Source organism: Nomascus leucogenys, chromosome 15 (genome assembly GCF_006542625.1).
Source record: "Nomascus leucogenys isolate Asia chromosome 15, Asia_NLE_v1, whole genome shotgun sequence".
In the NCBI taxonomy this organism is placed as follows: Eukaryota; Metazoa; Chordata; class Mammalia; order Primates; family Hylobatidae; genus Nomascus; species Nomascus leucogenys.
In genome coordinates, this window is record NC_044395.1 from 28,046,174 (window position 1) to 28,060,752 (window position 14,579).

Here is a 14,579-nt window from a genome sequence, read left to right on the forward strand (position 1 = left end):
CCTGCAAGAGCTCCTAAAAGAAGCACTAAATATGGAAAGGAAAAACCAGTACCAGCCACTGCAAAAACACAACAAAATATAAAGACCAATGACACCACGAAGAAACTGCATCAACTATTGTGCAAAATAACCAAATAGCATCATGTTGACAGGATCAAATTCACACATAACAATACTAATGTAAATGGGCTAAATGCCCCAATTAAAAGACACAGACTGGGCTGGGCGTGGTGGCTAACACCTGTAATCCCAACACTTTGGGAGGCTGAGATGAGTGGATCACCTGAGGTTGGGAGTTCAAGACCAGCCTGACCAACAAGGAGAAACCCCATCTCTACTAAAAATACGAAATTAGCTGGGCATGGTGGCACATGCCTATAATCCCAGCTACTCGGGAGGCTGAGGCAGGAGAATTGCTTGAACCTGGGAGGTTGCGGTGAGCCGAGATCACACCATTGCACTCCAGCCTGGGCAACAAGAGCAAAACTGTGTCTCAAAAAAAAAAAAAAAAAAAAAAGAGGAAGAAAACAAAAGACACAGATTGGCAAATTGGATAAGGAGTCAAGACCCATCTGTGTGCTGTATTTGGGAGACCCATCTTAAATGCAAAGACACACACAGCCTCAAAATAAAGGGATGGAGGAAAATTTACCAAGCAAATGGAAAGAAAAAAACAAAAAAGCAGGGGTTGCAATCCTAGTCTCTGACAAAACAGGCTTTAAACCAACAAAAATACAAAAAGACAAGGGCATTATACAATGGTAAGGGGAAGAATTCAACAAGAAGAGCTAACTATTCTAAATATATATGTACCCAATACAGAAACACCCAGATTCATAAAATTAGTTCTTAGAGACCTGCAAAGAGTCTTAAACTCCCACACAATAATAGTGGGAGACCTTAACACCCCACTATCAGTATTAGATCAACGAGAGAAAAAATTAAAAAGGATATTTAGGAGTTGAACTCAGCTCTGGATCAAGTGGACCTAGTAGACATTTACAGAACTCTCTACCCCAGATCAACAGAATATACATTCTTCTCCAGTGCCACCTGGCACTTACCCTGAAATTCACCACATATTTGGAAGTAAAATACTCCTCAGCAAATGCAAAAGAACTGAAATCATAACAGTTTCTTGGACCACAGTGCAATCAAATTAGAACTCAGGATTAAGAAACTCACTCAAAACGACACAGTTCTATGGAAATTGAACAACTTGTTCCTGAATGACTCCTGGGTAAATAATGAAATTAAGGCAGAAATCAAAAGGTTTTTTGAAACCAATGACAAAGAGACAACATACCAGAATCTCTGGAACATAGCTAAAACTGTGTTAAGATGGAAATCTATAGCATTAAATGCCCACATCAGAAAGCTAGAAAGATCTCAAATTGACACCCTAACATCACAATTAAAAGAGCTAGAGGGGCAAGAACAAACTAATCCAAAAGGTAGCAGAAGGCAAGAGATAACTAAGATCAGAGAAGAATTGAAGGAGATAAGAGACATGAAAAATCTCCAAAAGTCAATGAATCCAGGAGCTGATTTTTTGAAAAAATTAACAAAATAGGTAGACAAATAGCTAGACTAATAAGAGAGAGAAGAATCAAATAGACACAATAAAAAATGATAAAGGGGATATCACCACTAACCCCACAGAAATACAAACTACCATCAGAGAATACTATAAACACCTTTACACAAATAAACTAGAAAATCTAGAAGAAATGGATAAATTCCTGGACACCTACAGCCTACCAAGACTAAACCAGGAAGAAGTTGAATCCCTGAATAGACCAATAACAAGCTCTAAAATTGAGGCAGTAATTAATAGCCTACCAACCAAAAAAAAGCAAGGACCAGATGGATTCATAGCTGAATTCTACCAGAAATACAAAGAGGAGCTAGTACCATTCTTTCTGAAACTATTTTAAACAACTGAAAAGGAGGGAGTCTTCCCTAACTCATTTTATGAAGCCAGCATCATCCTGATACCAAAATTAGGAAAAGACACAACAAAAAAAGAAAACTTCAGGCCAATATCCCTGATGAACATCGATGCGAAAATCCTCAATAAAATACTGGCAAACTGAATCAGCAGCACATCAAAAAACTTATCCACCATGAGCAAGTGGGCTTCATCCCTGGGATGCAAGGCTGGTTCAACATACGCAAATGCATAAACATAATCTGTCACATAACCAGAACCAAAGAGAAAAAGCACATCATTATCTCAATAGATTCAGAAAAGGCCTTTGATAAAATTGAACATTGCTTCATGTTAACTCTCAATAAACTAGGTATTGATGGAACATATCTCAAAATAAGAGCTATTTATGACAAACCCACAGCCAGTATCATATGGAATGGGCAAAAGCGAGAAGCATTCCTTTAAAAACTGGTACAAGACAAGGATGCCCTCTCTCACCACTCCTATTCAACATAGTATCAGAAGTTCTGGCTAGGGCAATCAGGCAAGAGAAAGAAATAAAGGGTATTCAAACAAGAAGAGAGGAAGTCAAGTTGTCTCTGTTTGCAGATGACGTGATTTTATATTTAGAAAACCCTGGCTGGGTGCGGTGGCTCACGCCTGTAATCCCAGCACTTCGGGAGGCCAAGGTGGGCGGATCACAAGGTCAGGAGATGGAGACCATCCTGGCTAACGTGATGAAACCTTGTCTCTACTAAAAATACAAAAATTAGCCAGATGTGGTAGTGCACACCTGTAGTCCCAGATACTCAGGAGGCTGAGGCAGGAAAATCACTTGAACCCAGGAGGTGGAGGTTGCAGTGAGCTGAGAGTGTACCAGCCTGCGCAATAGATCAAGACTGTTTGAAAACAAAAACAAAAAAAAAAACCTCATCATCTCAGCCCCAAAACTTCTTGAACTGATAAGCAACTTCAGCAAAGTCTCAGGGTACAAAATTAGTGTGCAAAAATCACAGTCAGTCCTTTACACCAACAGTAGGCAAGCAGAGAGCCAAATCATGAATGAACTCCCATTCACAATTGCTACAAAGAGAATAAAATACCTAGGAATACAACTTACAAGGGTTGTGAAGACCTCTTCAAGGAGAACTACAAACCACTGCTCAAGGAAATAAGAGAAGGCATAAACAAATGGAAAAACATTCCATCCTCATGGATAGGAAGAATCAATATCGTGAAAATATCCATACTGCCCAAAGTAATTTACAGATTCAGTGCTATTCACATCAAACTACCGTTGACATTCTTCACAGAATTAGAAAAAGTTATTTTAAATTTCATATGGAATCAAAGAAAACCCTGTATAGTGAAGACAATCCTAAGCAAAAAGAACAAAGCTGGAGACCTCACGCTACCTGACTTCAAAGTATACTACAAGGCTACAGTAACCAAAATAGCATGGTACTGATACCAAAACAGACATATAGCCAGTGGAGCAGTACAGAGACCTCAGAAATAACACCACATATCTACAACCATCTGATCTTTGACAAACCTGACAAAAGACAAGCAATGGAGAAAGGATCTCCTATTTAGTAAATGGTGCTGGGAAAACTGGCTAGCCATAGGCAGAAAAGTAAAACTAGACCCCTTTCTTACACCTTATACAAAAATTAACTCAGGATGGATTGAAGACTTCAATGTAAAACCCCAAACCGTAAAAACTCTGGAAGAAAACCTAAGCAATACCATTCAGGACATTGGCATGGGCAAAGACTTCATGACAAAAACACCAAAAGCAATTGCGACAAAATCCGAAATTGACAAATGGGATCTAATTAAACTAAAGAGCTTTTGCACAGCAAAATAAACTGTCATCAGAGTGAACAGGCAACCTACAGAATGGGAGAAAATTTTTGCGATTTTCTGACAAAGGGCTAATATCCAGAATTTACAGGAAACTTAACCATATTTACAAAAGCAAAACCAAACAACCCCATCATAAAGTGGGCAAAGGATATGAACACACACTTCTCAAAAGAAGATATTTACGTGGCCAACAATCATGAAAAAAGCTCAATATCACTGATCATCAGAGAAATGCAAATGAAAACCACAATGAGATACCATCTCACCCCAGTCAGAATGACGATTATTAAAAAGTCAGGGAACAGTAGATGCTGGCGAGGCTGTGGAGAATTAGGAATGCTTTTATACTGTTGGTGGAAATATAAATTAGTTCAACCATTGTGGAAGACAGTGTGGTGATTCCTCAAGGATCTAGAACCAGAAATACCATTTGACCCAGCAATCCCATTACTGGGTATATACCCAAAGGAGTATAAATCATTCTACTATAAAGACACATGTACATGTATGTTTATTGCAGCACTGTTTACAGTAACAAAGATATGGAACCAACCCAAATGTCCATCAATGATAGACTGGGTAATGAAAATGTGGTACATATACACCATGGAATAAAATGCAGCCATAAAAATGAGTGAGATCATGTCCTTTGCAGGGACATGGATGAAGCTGGAAGCCATCATTCTCAGCAAACTAACACAGGAACAGGAAACCAAACACTGCATGTTCTCACTCAGAAGTGGGAGTTGAACGTTGAGAACACATAGTCACAGAGAGGGGAACAACACACACCATGGCCTGTTGGAGGGTGAGGGGTGAGGGCAGGGAACTTAGAGGATGGGTCAATAGGTGCAGCAAACCACCATGGCACATGTATACCTATGTAACAAACCTGCACGTTCTGCACATGTATCCCATTTTTTTAGAAGAACTAAAAAAAAGTGACCATTAAAGAGGCATTAGCATTGATTAACAGCTCAGAGTAAGCCCTCTGAGGATCGATCCGTGTGGAAATCATGCTCTCCTGCTGCCTCTTCTGTGGCCGCCAATTTGAACAGGGCTAGTCATCATCAGCGAAAGCCAGAATCTGTGTACATCACAGTAATCTCCTCCCCGACCTTCTTCGCCAGCAGGTAAGAGACTGGTAAAAAGTATAGGTGTGAGAAATGATGAGAATACTTATCTGCAGGGAGACTCCAAAGCTTGGGAGCCACTGCCCTATTTTCAGTGTGGCAGATTGCATTCCAGAAGAAGGGGCTAGGTGTGGTCACAGAGCTGAAGCAGGTGCTCCTGCAGCTCTTCTTTGTAATTAGCTCATGTCTGCTGGTTCTTTGACTCTGCACCTCACTGCTGCTGGGCTGCTGCTGGCTTTGTGTCTTCTCTGGCAATGTGCCAGGGTGCTGAAGAAGGAAGGCTGGGGAATGTGATGAGCCCTTTGTCACCTGCCAGGTGGCCAGCATCTGATAGCAGGCATAGCACAGAGGCCTGAGGAGGCTGCCTGATTAGACATGTGCTTCCCTGAACCTGTCCCCTTCTTAGCACTCAACACCTGTGGCTCCTTGTTGGCAAAGGAACAAGAATTTGTCAAACAATAAGCATTCACACGTATTAAATTAGTCATTTGGCATAACTTGCCCAAGCTTGTGATAAAAGGCCTGCCAGTGAATACTGAAGGGTACAAAATATAGCAATGGAAAAATCACATATGCACTACATATATTATGCACGGACATATGATCAGTCACATCCAGATGTATTTGTTTTCATTAATTCATTGGTTTATTCTTTTATAGATTCACCACAAACAAGAAACGGTACCAAAGATTAGGGTTACTATAGTGGTCTTCGTTTAGTTTCTCTGAAACTTTATAGTTTCTCTTTCTGGACCTTAGCATATATGTTTCTTCAGTCTGGAATGGTTTCCTTCCTCCCCTATCTATCTACTCTTTTTTGGTGGCCTAGTTGACATTTCCTTTTTCTTTTTCAAGAGGTTAAGTCTGGTTGAGGGATTGGACACATTAGCAGCTATTGTGTGGGAAATATTAGGCTGGGGGTAATCACAAGGTGCTTTGGAAGCCTAACAAGTAGAGACATCTATCTCGGTCTCGGAGTGTCAAGGAAAGCATTCTGAAGGAATTTTGGTGTGAAGACATGCAAGATAAGTGAAGCAGAGAACTAGCTAAGTGGGGTAGGTAGGAGAACAGAATCCTAGTTAAAAAACAAAACAAAACACAGAACCAGCCATGTACAGAAGCCTGTAAATGAGAGAGAGATTGTTGAGTATGTTCAGGAAACTCAAAAGTGGTTCATAATGGCTGGTGTAGAGGTGTGAAATGGGGGATTGAGAGAGGGAAGGATGAGCCAGTAAGTAAAAGCTGGACTAAGCCTTGCTGATTTTGGACTTTATTCAGAAGGCAACAGTCATTGGAGGGCTTTCCAGAGAAACAGTATGATAAGATGTATAATTCTAGACTACTGATCATGGTGGCCTAAAACAAAGTATTGGTATTTAGGATAGAGATACTAGCAGAATGTCAGGGGAGATGCATTATGAACTTACACACAACACACACACAATCGTAATTTTATTAAAATAAAAAAATTATATTCTAAATTATTTTGACAGTTTTAGCTTAGTTTTATATCATACAAAATCAAGTATCTTTTTACATCTTTTTTATATGTTTGCTTGTTTTGGTTAAGGCATACCTACAGTCCCCTAGGTCTTCTAAAATATTTATTGCTTCGTCTTTTTGCATTGTAAGATTTTAATTGATCTGGAATTTGACTTTGAGGCATGAGATGGGATTTAATTTTATTGTTTTCCAGATGGCTAGTGCCATTTATTAAGTAAACCATTCTTTTCCCTTTGAACTGAAATACTGTTCTGTGGTATATTAAAACTTCTCATATACACAGATTTACTTCAGCAAAAAGACATAATTTTATGCTTTTTTGCAATGTGTTTACTGGTGATTTTATTTTCATATCTCACAGTATTTTCTAGAATCTTCAAGATAATATTGAAAATGATGATAGCAAGCGTACTTGTCAAATTTCTGATTTTAGTTGAAATGTTTTTAGTATTTCACTATTTAGAATAAGCTGCTTCTGGTTTTTGGAAAAGATCTTTTATTATATTTGAACGGTTTCTTTATATCTTATTTTATTCAAAATGCTTATTAAGACTGTTGAATCTCAGACTTTTCAGAATCTACTGATATGATCAAATTTTGTTTACTATTATGAATGTAATAATTTATGCTGGTATATTTCCTACTGCTGAACTACCATTTCATTTCTGATATAAATCCTACTTGGTCATGATAATTTATTCTTTTATAAATTGCTAGATTCTATCTGCTCCTATTTTTGCAAATATTCGTAAGAGAAATTGGTCTTAGTATACTATATCAGCTTTTGATATAAAGTTATATGGGATTAATAAAAAGAATTGAGTGATTTTAATTTTTTTCTATGGGCTGAAAATATTTTAAAAACTTTGCAGTTATCTAGTTTTTTTCCTAATTGCTAGCCAGAACTCAGGTTGCCTATTTCTTCTTGGATCAACTTTGGTCATTTATACTTTGCCAGATACTTACCCATTTCCATTCTGTTTACACATTTGTTCACAGAAAGTTACGTTTCTTTTCTGATTTATCTAATTTGTCTTAATATGTGCCTGTGTATTCTTATTCCAATTTACTTATTTTCTTTCTTAATTTCAGCTTTTATCTATTCCTACTCCATAGTTTTTTTTCTTAAGCTCATTACAGTTTTTTTTAATTTGGAAACTCTTTATTTACTTATTTATTTTTGTTGCTGAAAACATTTCTGGCATTTTCCTTGAGTATAGTTTTGTTGTACCTCAGAATTGTGTATGATGCAGGCTCCTTTTTATTGATTTCTAGAAGTTATAATTCCAATTTTGACTTTCCCTGTAATCCAAGAGAGTGTATTGCTTAACTCTCAAATATATATGCCACCTTTTGGTTATTTCTGTTTATTATTAATTTTTTATTATTAAAAATGTGATCTGTAAAATCTTTAAAATATTTTATGGGATTTTTATGATCAAGTATTTGAGCAATTTTTGTAATTTTACATACAGATAATACATACATATGTACATATACAAATGTTTTGAGTTTGTTGCTTTTGCTATTTTATTTTTTGGACTTTGCCTTTTTATTAGTTTTTGTTTATTATTAACATTTATTTAATTTCTCTGATTTTGCTTTTTATTTTTGATCTTTTGATTTCTCAAAGGGACACATTAAAGTTTTTCACTAAAATTTTATTTTTATCAAGGTTTTCTTTCATCTTCATTGTTCTGTTGTATACAATTTTAATTTCTCTATGATTTTGCTGATTTATTCATTAGATACCTTGGTACTGAGAGACACGTATTAATGTTTCCTACTATAATCATAGTTGTATAGAATTCTTCTTTCATTCTTTTTTTTTTTTTTGGTGAAATGGAGTCTTGCTTTGTCGCCCAGGCTGGAGTGCAATGGCGCGATCTTGGCCCACTGCAACCTCTGCCTCCCGGGTTCAAGCGATTCTCCTGCCTCAGCCTCATGAGTAGCTGGGATTACAGGCACCTGCCACTGTGCCCAGCTAATTTTTGTATTTTTTAGTAGAGATGGGGTTTCACCATCTTGGCCAGGCTGGTCTCGAATTCCTGACTTTGTTATCCACCCGCCTCGGCCTCCCAAAGTGCTAGGATTACAGGTGTGAGCCACCGTGCCCGGCCTCTTCTTTCATTCTTAATTTTGAAAATATACAATTTTGAAAATATATAATGCTTTATTGAAATATGACTTATGTGCCATACAATTTACCTAACAAAAGTGTATAATTCGATGGTTGTTAATATATTCACAAAGTTTTGCAACCATCACTACAATCAATTTTAGAACATTTTCATCACTCCAAAAAGAAACCCCATACTCATTAGCAATTAATTCCTAATTGTTTTTGCTTTATATATTTAGCTACAATGTTGCTTGGTTTATGTCTCTTAGGTCTTCTTTGTAAATTGTGATTTTGTTTTACTTTGTCTCTTTTTATTCTGTTTATCACTTCTCCCCTTAATTCTACCTTGTTGATAGTAATATTGCCCCTCCATTCCTCCTTTTTTTCTTGCAGTTTCTTTGAATTCTTTGCCTGTTGATTTATTTTCAACCTTTTATTTTTTAATCACCTTTTATAAGTACAATTCTTGTAGAGGGAGTGAGAGTTTTCTCATTTAATGGGATGATTTATTCATTTACATTTAATCCGTGATCTATATGATTTTCTTGATTTATCGTATTTATTTTACATTGTTTTTGTTTCTGGTCTTTTGCTGTTTTGATCATGTTGACATATACGTAATATTTGACCTTGTATTTGGAGAGTTCTACTCCAATTTCCCATTTCATTATTGATTATCTTCCTTTTTCTCTTAGTAAAATTAGACCCATGGGTTTTTTATTATTTTAAAACAAAATATCAATTATTTTCTTTCTAAGATTATATTATTCCTATCCCCCCAAATCCCATTAAGAAGAAACTTTTAGAATAGGTTTACTTTTCTCCTCTCTACCTTCTCCCCTGTCCTCACCATCCAAACCCTGTGGTTTGCTGAGATTGTTTAGTTTCAGAATATGAACAAAATTTACCTTGTGGTAGTTTGGTAGTTTTTCTATGTATCAGTAGCTTTTTTGTTTGTTTGTTTGTTTTTTGAGATGGGTTTTGCTCCTGTTGCCCAGGCTGGAGTACAATGGCGTGATCTCAGCTCATTGCAACCTCCGCCTCCCAGGTTCAAGCGATTCTCCTACCTCAGCCTTCCCGAGTAGCTGGGATTATAGGCATGTGCCACCACGCCCAGATAATTTTGTATTTTTAGTAGAGACGGGGTTTCTCCGTGTTGGTCAGGCTGGTCTCGAACTCCTGACCTCAGGTGATCCGCCCGCTTCGGCCTCCCAAAGTGCTGGGATTACAGGCGTGAGCCAGTGCGCCTGGCCTGTATCAGTAATTTAAAATTAATGTTCATACTACAACTCTCCAGGTAATAGGTCATTATGCATAATACATGTCTAATATATATAAATGTGTGGACATTTGTATGTATATACACATTTGTATATGATGTATATGTATACATACGTTAGAAAGCGTGTGTCTATGTGTGTGTTGTAAAGTTCATTGCTCACTAATGTGTCTACTTTCCCTTCTTCTCTTAACCAGATTCCTCTACTTCTTCATTCTGAGTGATTTGTTGCTCGATTAACGTGTTTTTTTTTTTTTTTTTTTTCCATTTTCTAAGGTGTTTCATTGAGTGATGGAATCTCTGAATCTTTGCCAGATACTCTTCTGGGTAATAAACTTTTAGGTTTCAGTTCTCTCAGTATCTCACCTGTATTTTTCTCTCATCATCTAGCTTTCATTGTTGCAGATGAAAAGTAAATTTTTTTTTAATTACTTGTTTTATCTTGCAACTTAAAAGATCTTTATGTCTCTCTCTCTCTCTTTTTTTTTTTTCCAGGAATCCAACCAGATATTCTTAGGGGTGTGTGTGTGTGTGTGTGTGTGTGTGTCTGTGTGTGTGTTTCTTATCAATCCTGGTTGCAATTTATGCTTTTTCCATCTGTAGATTTAGGATTTTCCATGGTTCAGGGGAAATCCTCTCTGTAATTCATTTAGTTATAGTCCTTCCTCCGTTGGTTTCTTTTTTCTCATTCTACATTATAGTGTTTTTAGAGATTGTTCCTCTAAATATGTTTATGGAAAATAGAAGGATCACAGAAAAAATACTACAAGGGACTATCTGCTGTTTTATAAGAAAGACACGGACATGTGCTTTGTGATTTGAAAGGAAGGAAGGAGTAACATTGATAGTTTTGTAGTGTACATTTATGATACTGCACTTGTTAGATGTGGTTATTAGGTGAAAAAATTCGTTTCAGAGTACTCACATGGAGGTTGGCTTCATCTTCATTATACCACATTTCTCATTATTAAAATTTATTTCTGAAGTATGTTTTAAAACATAAATTCACAGATTAAAAAATTTTATTTTAAATTCAGGGGTACATGTGCAGGTTTGTTATATAGGTAACCTTGTGTCATGGGGGTTTGGTGTTCAGATTATTTCGCCACTCAGATATTAAACCTGGTACCGTTCAGTTATTTTTCATGATCTTCTTTCTCCTCCCAAAGATGGCTCCCCAGTGAATGCTTCCTGACATTTACACTCTTCTACAGTAATTTTCAGTACAAGGTCTCACTCTGTCACTCAGGCTGGAGTACAGTGGTGCAATCACAGCTCACTGCAGCCTAGACTTCTTGGGCTCAGGTGATTCTCCCACCTCAGCCTCCAGAGTAGCTGGGACTGCAGGCCTGCACCACTATGCCTGGCTGTTTATTTGTATTTTTAGTAAAGACAGGGTTTAGGCATGTTGTCCAGGCTGGGACTACCTGCTTTTGCTTTTTTTTTTTTTTTTTTTTTTTTTTTTTTTTTTTTTTTGAGACAGGTCCAGCCTCTGTTGCCCAGGCTGGAGTGCAGTGGCATGATCATGGCTCACTGCTACCTCAACATCCTGGGCTCCAGTGATTCTCCCACCTCAGCCTCCCAAGTAGCTAGGACTATGGACTACAGGCATGTACCACCGTGCCCTGCTAATTTTTGTATTTTTTTCTAGATATGGGGTTTCACCATGTTGGGCAGGCTGGGTCTTGAACTTCTGGACTCAAGCAGTCAGCCTGCTTTGGCCTCCCAAAGTGCTAGGTTTACAGGCATGAGCCACTGTGCCCAACCTAACCTGTTTTTTTTATTTAAGTCTCCCTTCAAACATTGTCTCTCTGAGGAGAGGCAGATACTATTTTTCTTCTACTTCCATGGGTACTCCTGTGTACCCCTGCTGTAGCCCAACCATAATGTAATTTACTGTTTTGTAGGGGCCCATGAGAGAAAATCATATGTGTTTTTGTTTTCATATTCTTAGATGTGGCACAAGTGCAACCTTAAAAGGTTAGTAATATTCACCAAACAAATAGTTAGATGAATGCTTAATTTCTGTGAAACAATGCTTATTCTCCAGGTGTCAGGCATTATGCCAGTGATAGATATGCAGACATAAATAGAGCAAGGTCCTTGTCCTCAAGAAATGCCATCTGAGGTGGGGTGGGGTAGCAGATGAGAGACAACAGGACCAGGTCATGAAGGAACAGATCGTATTTCATTTACAGCTAAAGGATGCCAGCATTTATGCTATTCACCTTTTTAAAGAGGTGAATTAAACAGTAGTTAAAAATTCTAACTTAACTTACCCATTAATAAGAGCAGCTTTGTTATAAATTTTGCCACTTGAGGAAATGTATTCTTATAGACCCAGATGTCAAGCTGTCATAGAATCTTGTGATGTGAGGAGATTAGCATTGTCTATATGTTTCAAATGATTTACTGTAAGTAGGGGGTTTGCGTCAATCGTAGGCGGAACTTTGGGAGTCAGAATTGCATCAGTTGTCTGAATTGAATTACTTTGTCTGTGCTTTCTGAATTTTGAGATTAAAGTTTAAAATGAAAGTCTGGCTATTGACTTGTAGTATATTTGTAAAAGTTGAAGTAATCTTTTCTGAGTTTTAATATTTTCAAATCTAATAATTTTTTTCTTTTCTGATCTTGTGCAGTTTAACAGTTCTGGGAATAAAAATCTTTATTAATTGAATATTATGGGTTTATATAGAATTGCCATTCATAATATTTTAATGTAATATTCAAAAAAATTCATTTTTTTTTTAGTGATACAACAGTCACTTTAGCATCTGGTATTCCTTAGCATCATCATTTGAAAATTAACAATATTGTACCTTAAAGTACATAGGTCGTTTATAAAGCAGCAAGGCTTTCTAGTTAATGGATTGCTGCGCATAGAGTAGTTTTTAGTTTGTTGCCTATGGTGAACTTACTTCTTATTTTCTGGATGATTCTTTGGGATCCTGGCATTAGTCACAGAACATAAGCTTACACTGTATTGTCTTTACATTTGTGTGCACCATAACTGTGAGAACCTTTTCAGTGTTATGAGAAATACAAGTTAGAAGAACTTCTCTTTTTCTCTTCAATGCACATGGACCCGAAGTCTTTTGAAAATACAGTTCTTCAAAGTTTAGAAGCAATCCATGGAATATTTTCAGTGACACGTGGAATATTGTAGTTCAGCATATATGGTCAGTTTATAGGAATTTTTATTTATTGTGTATTTAGTTTTTAATAAGAATTTCGTAACTGGAAGATTTCATAGCAACAAAGGACTGTCATTGAATATGTATATAAATTTAACTTGTGTGTTAGAGTTTTCTAGTTATAACATAGTGATGGTGATGTAAGGATTTGGCATAGAAAGAAGTTTTAGTGAAGGAAGTGAGAATTAATGTTCAGACAGAGTAATCAAACCAGAAGAGTATGGTTTGAAAAGCCAAAAGAGATGAGAGTTTTAGGAGGAAGGGGTGATTAATAGTGTCAAATTAAAGGAAAAACAGCAAACAAGGTTAAGTAAGATAAGGACAAAACAGTATATATTGATTTAAGTATTTATGAAAGCAGTTTCAACAGAGCAGTCAGAACAGGAGACTAATGGCAGTGAATATTTCTATCTTGTTTTCTCTTCTACACTAGAGAACTGGACAGGTAAGTACTATTATTGTCAGTTCTGGCTGACATTATTGTTAGAGAATGCAACATGTGTTGAAGAGCAGTCTTGTAACCTGGCAATGTGAGATGAGTGGTGATATTTTTATCTTAATAAGTGACTTTCTCAACAAGTCTTGAGCATCCAATCCATGAAACCAAAATGAATATGAAATGCTTATTAATAAAGGGACTCTTTCTCACTTAGGTTTTCTACTCATTTTCCTATCACATTGATTTTAAGAAGTTCTTTGTAAAACTGACTTCTTGGCTACCACAAGTTTTAGACTCTATAGTAAGCTCTTAAAGAATATTAGATGTGCTTTGACTATTTTAAAAATAATATTATTCACTGTTGATTTGCCTCACTTCTGGCTGGGAGAAACACTCAGGGAATGATAAAGGTAGGAAAGCAGCTAAGCTGTAGACAGCCTAGATTGCTCTGCACTCTAATGGGGCGCTAGCAAAGTGACCTTATTTTCCCAGTCCTGCCTGATTGGCAGGACTTCAAATGAGATGATGCAAATGGGGCAAGAAAATATGAATATGTAAACTACATGTATTGATTTCAACCAATGTCAAAGGAGAAGCAATAGAGTTTAGGTAGACGCTGTCTTTAATATGCAGGCCAAAATCTTTTATATGTGTTATAGTCCTCCTTGGCACATAAATTCCCTCATTTTTCCTCAGATCATCCTCAAGGGGGGATCTTGTGATCACATGTGATCCTGCTTCTTATTACTATAGAATACATTGTGCACACTTATTTATTTTTCATTATAATATCCAGCACTATAAGGTGGAACTCTTTTGCCAGGGCATCAGGGAGTGATTATATGTGGGGAAAACTTAACAATAACCTTTAATTCTATCTCATCAGATTCCTACTCCATTCTTGGCTGCCCTCACTTTTGTGGGTGAAAGAATGTAAATCATTCCAGAGTTCTGTCATTATTATTTTCTTGTTTTTTCTCCTTTTCCCTGAGGTCTAGCTGACCTGCATGTCTTTCCCTGAGATTGCTAATGTAAGCCTTTTGTTTCCACCAGATAGCTTGATGCCTATCCCCATTCATGTGCCATAGATTTCCTCTCTGGTTTATA

The 14,579-nt window shown here is 36.9% G+C and overlaps 1 protein-coding gene across 1 annotated transcript in view; it reads left to right on the forward strand.

Moving 5' to 3' along the window:
* The window catches only part of GUCY1A2 (guanylate cyclase 1 soluble subunit alpha 2), a 357,730-nt gene that overhangs the window by 69,327 nt on the left and 273,824 nt on the right, over window positions 1-14,579 (forward strand). The gene's annotated exons all lie outside the window — the stretch shown is intronic.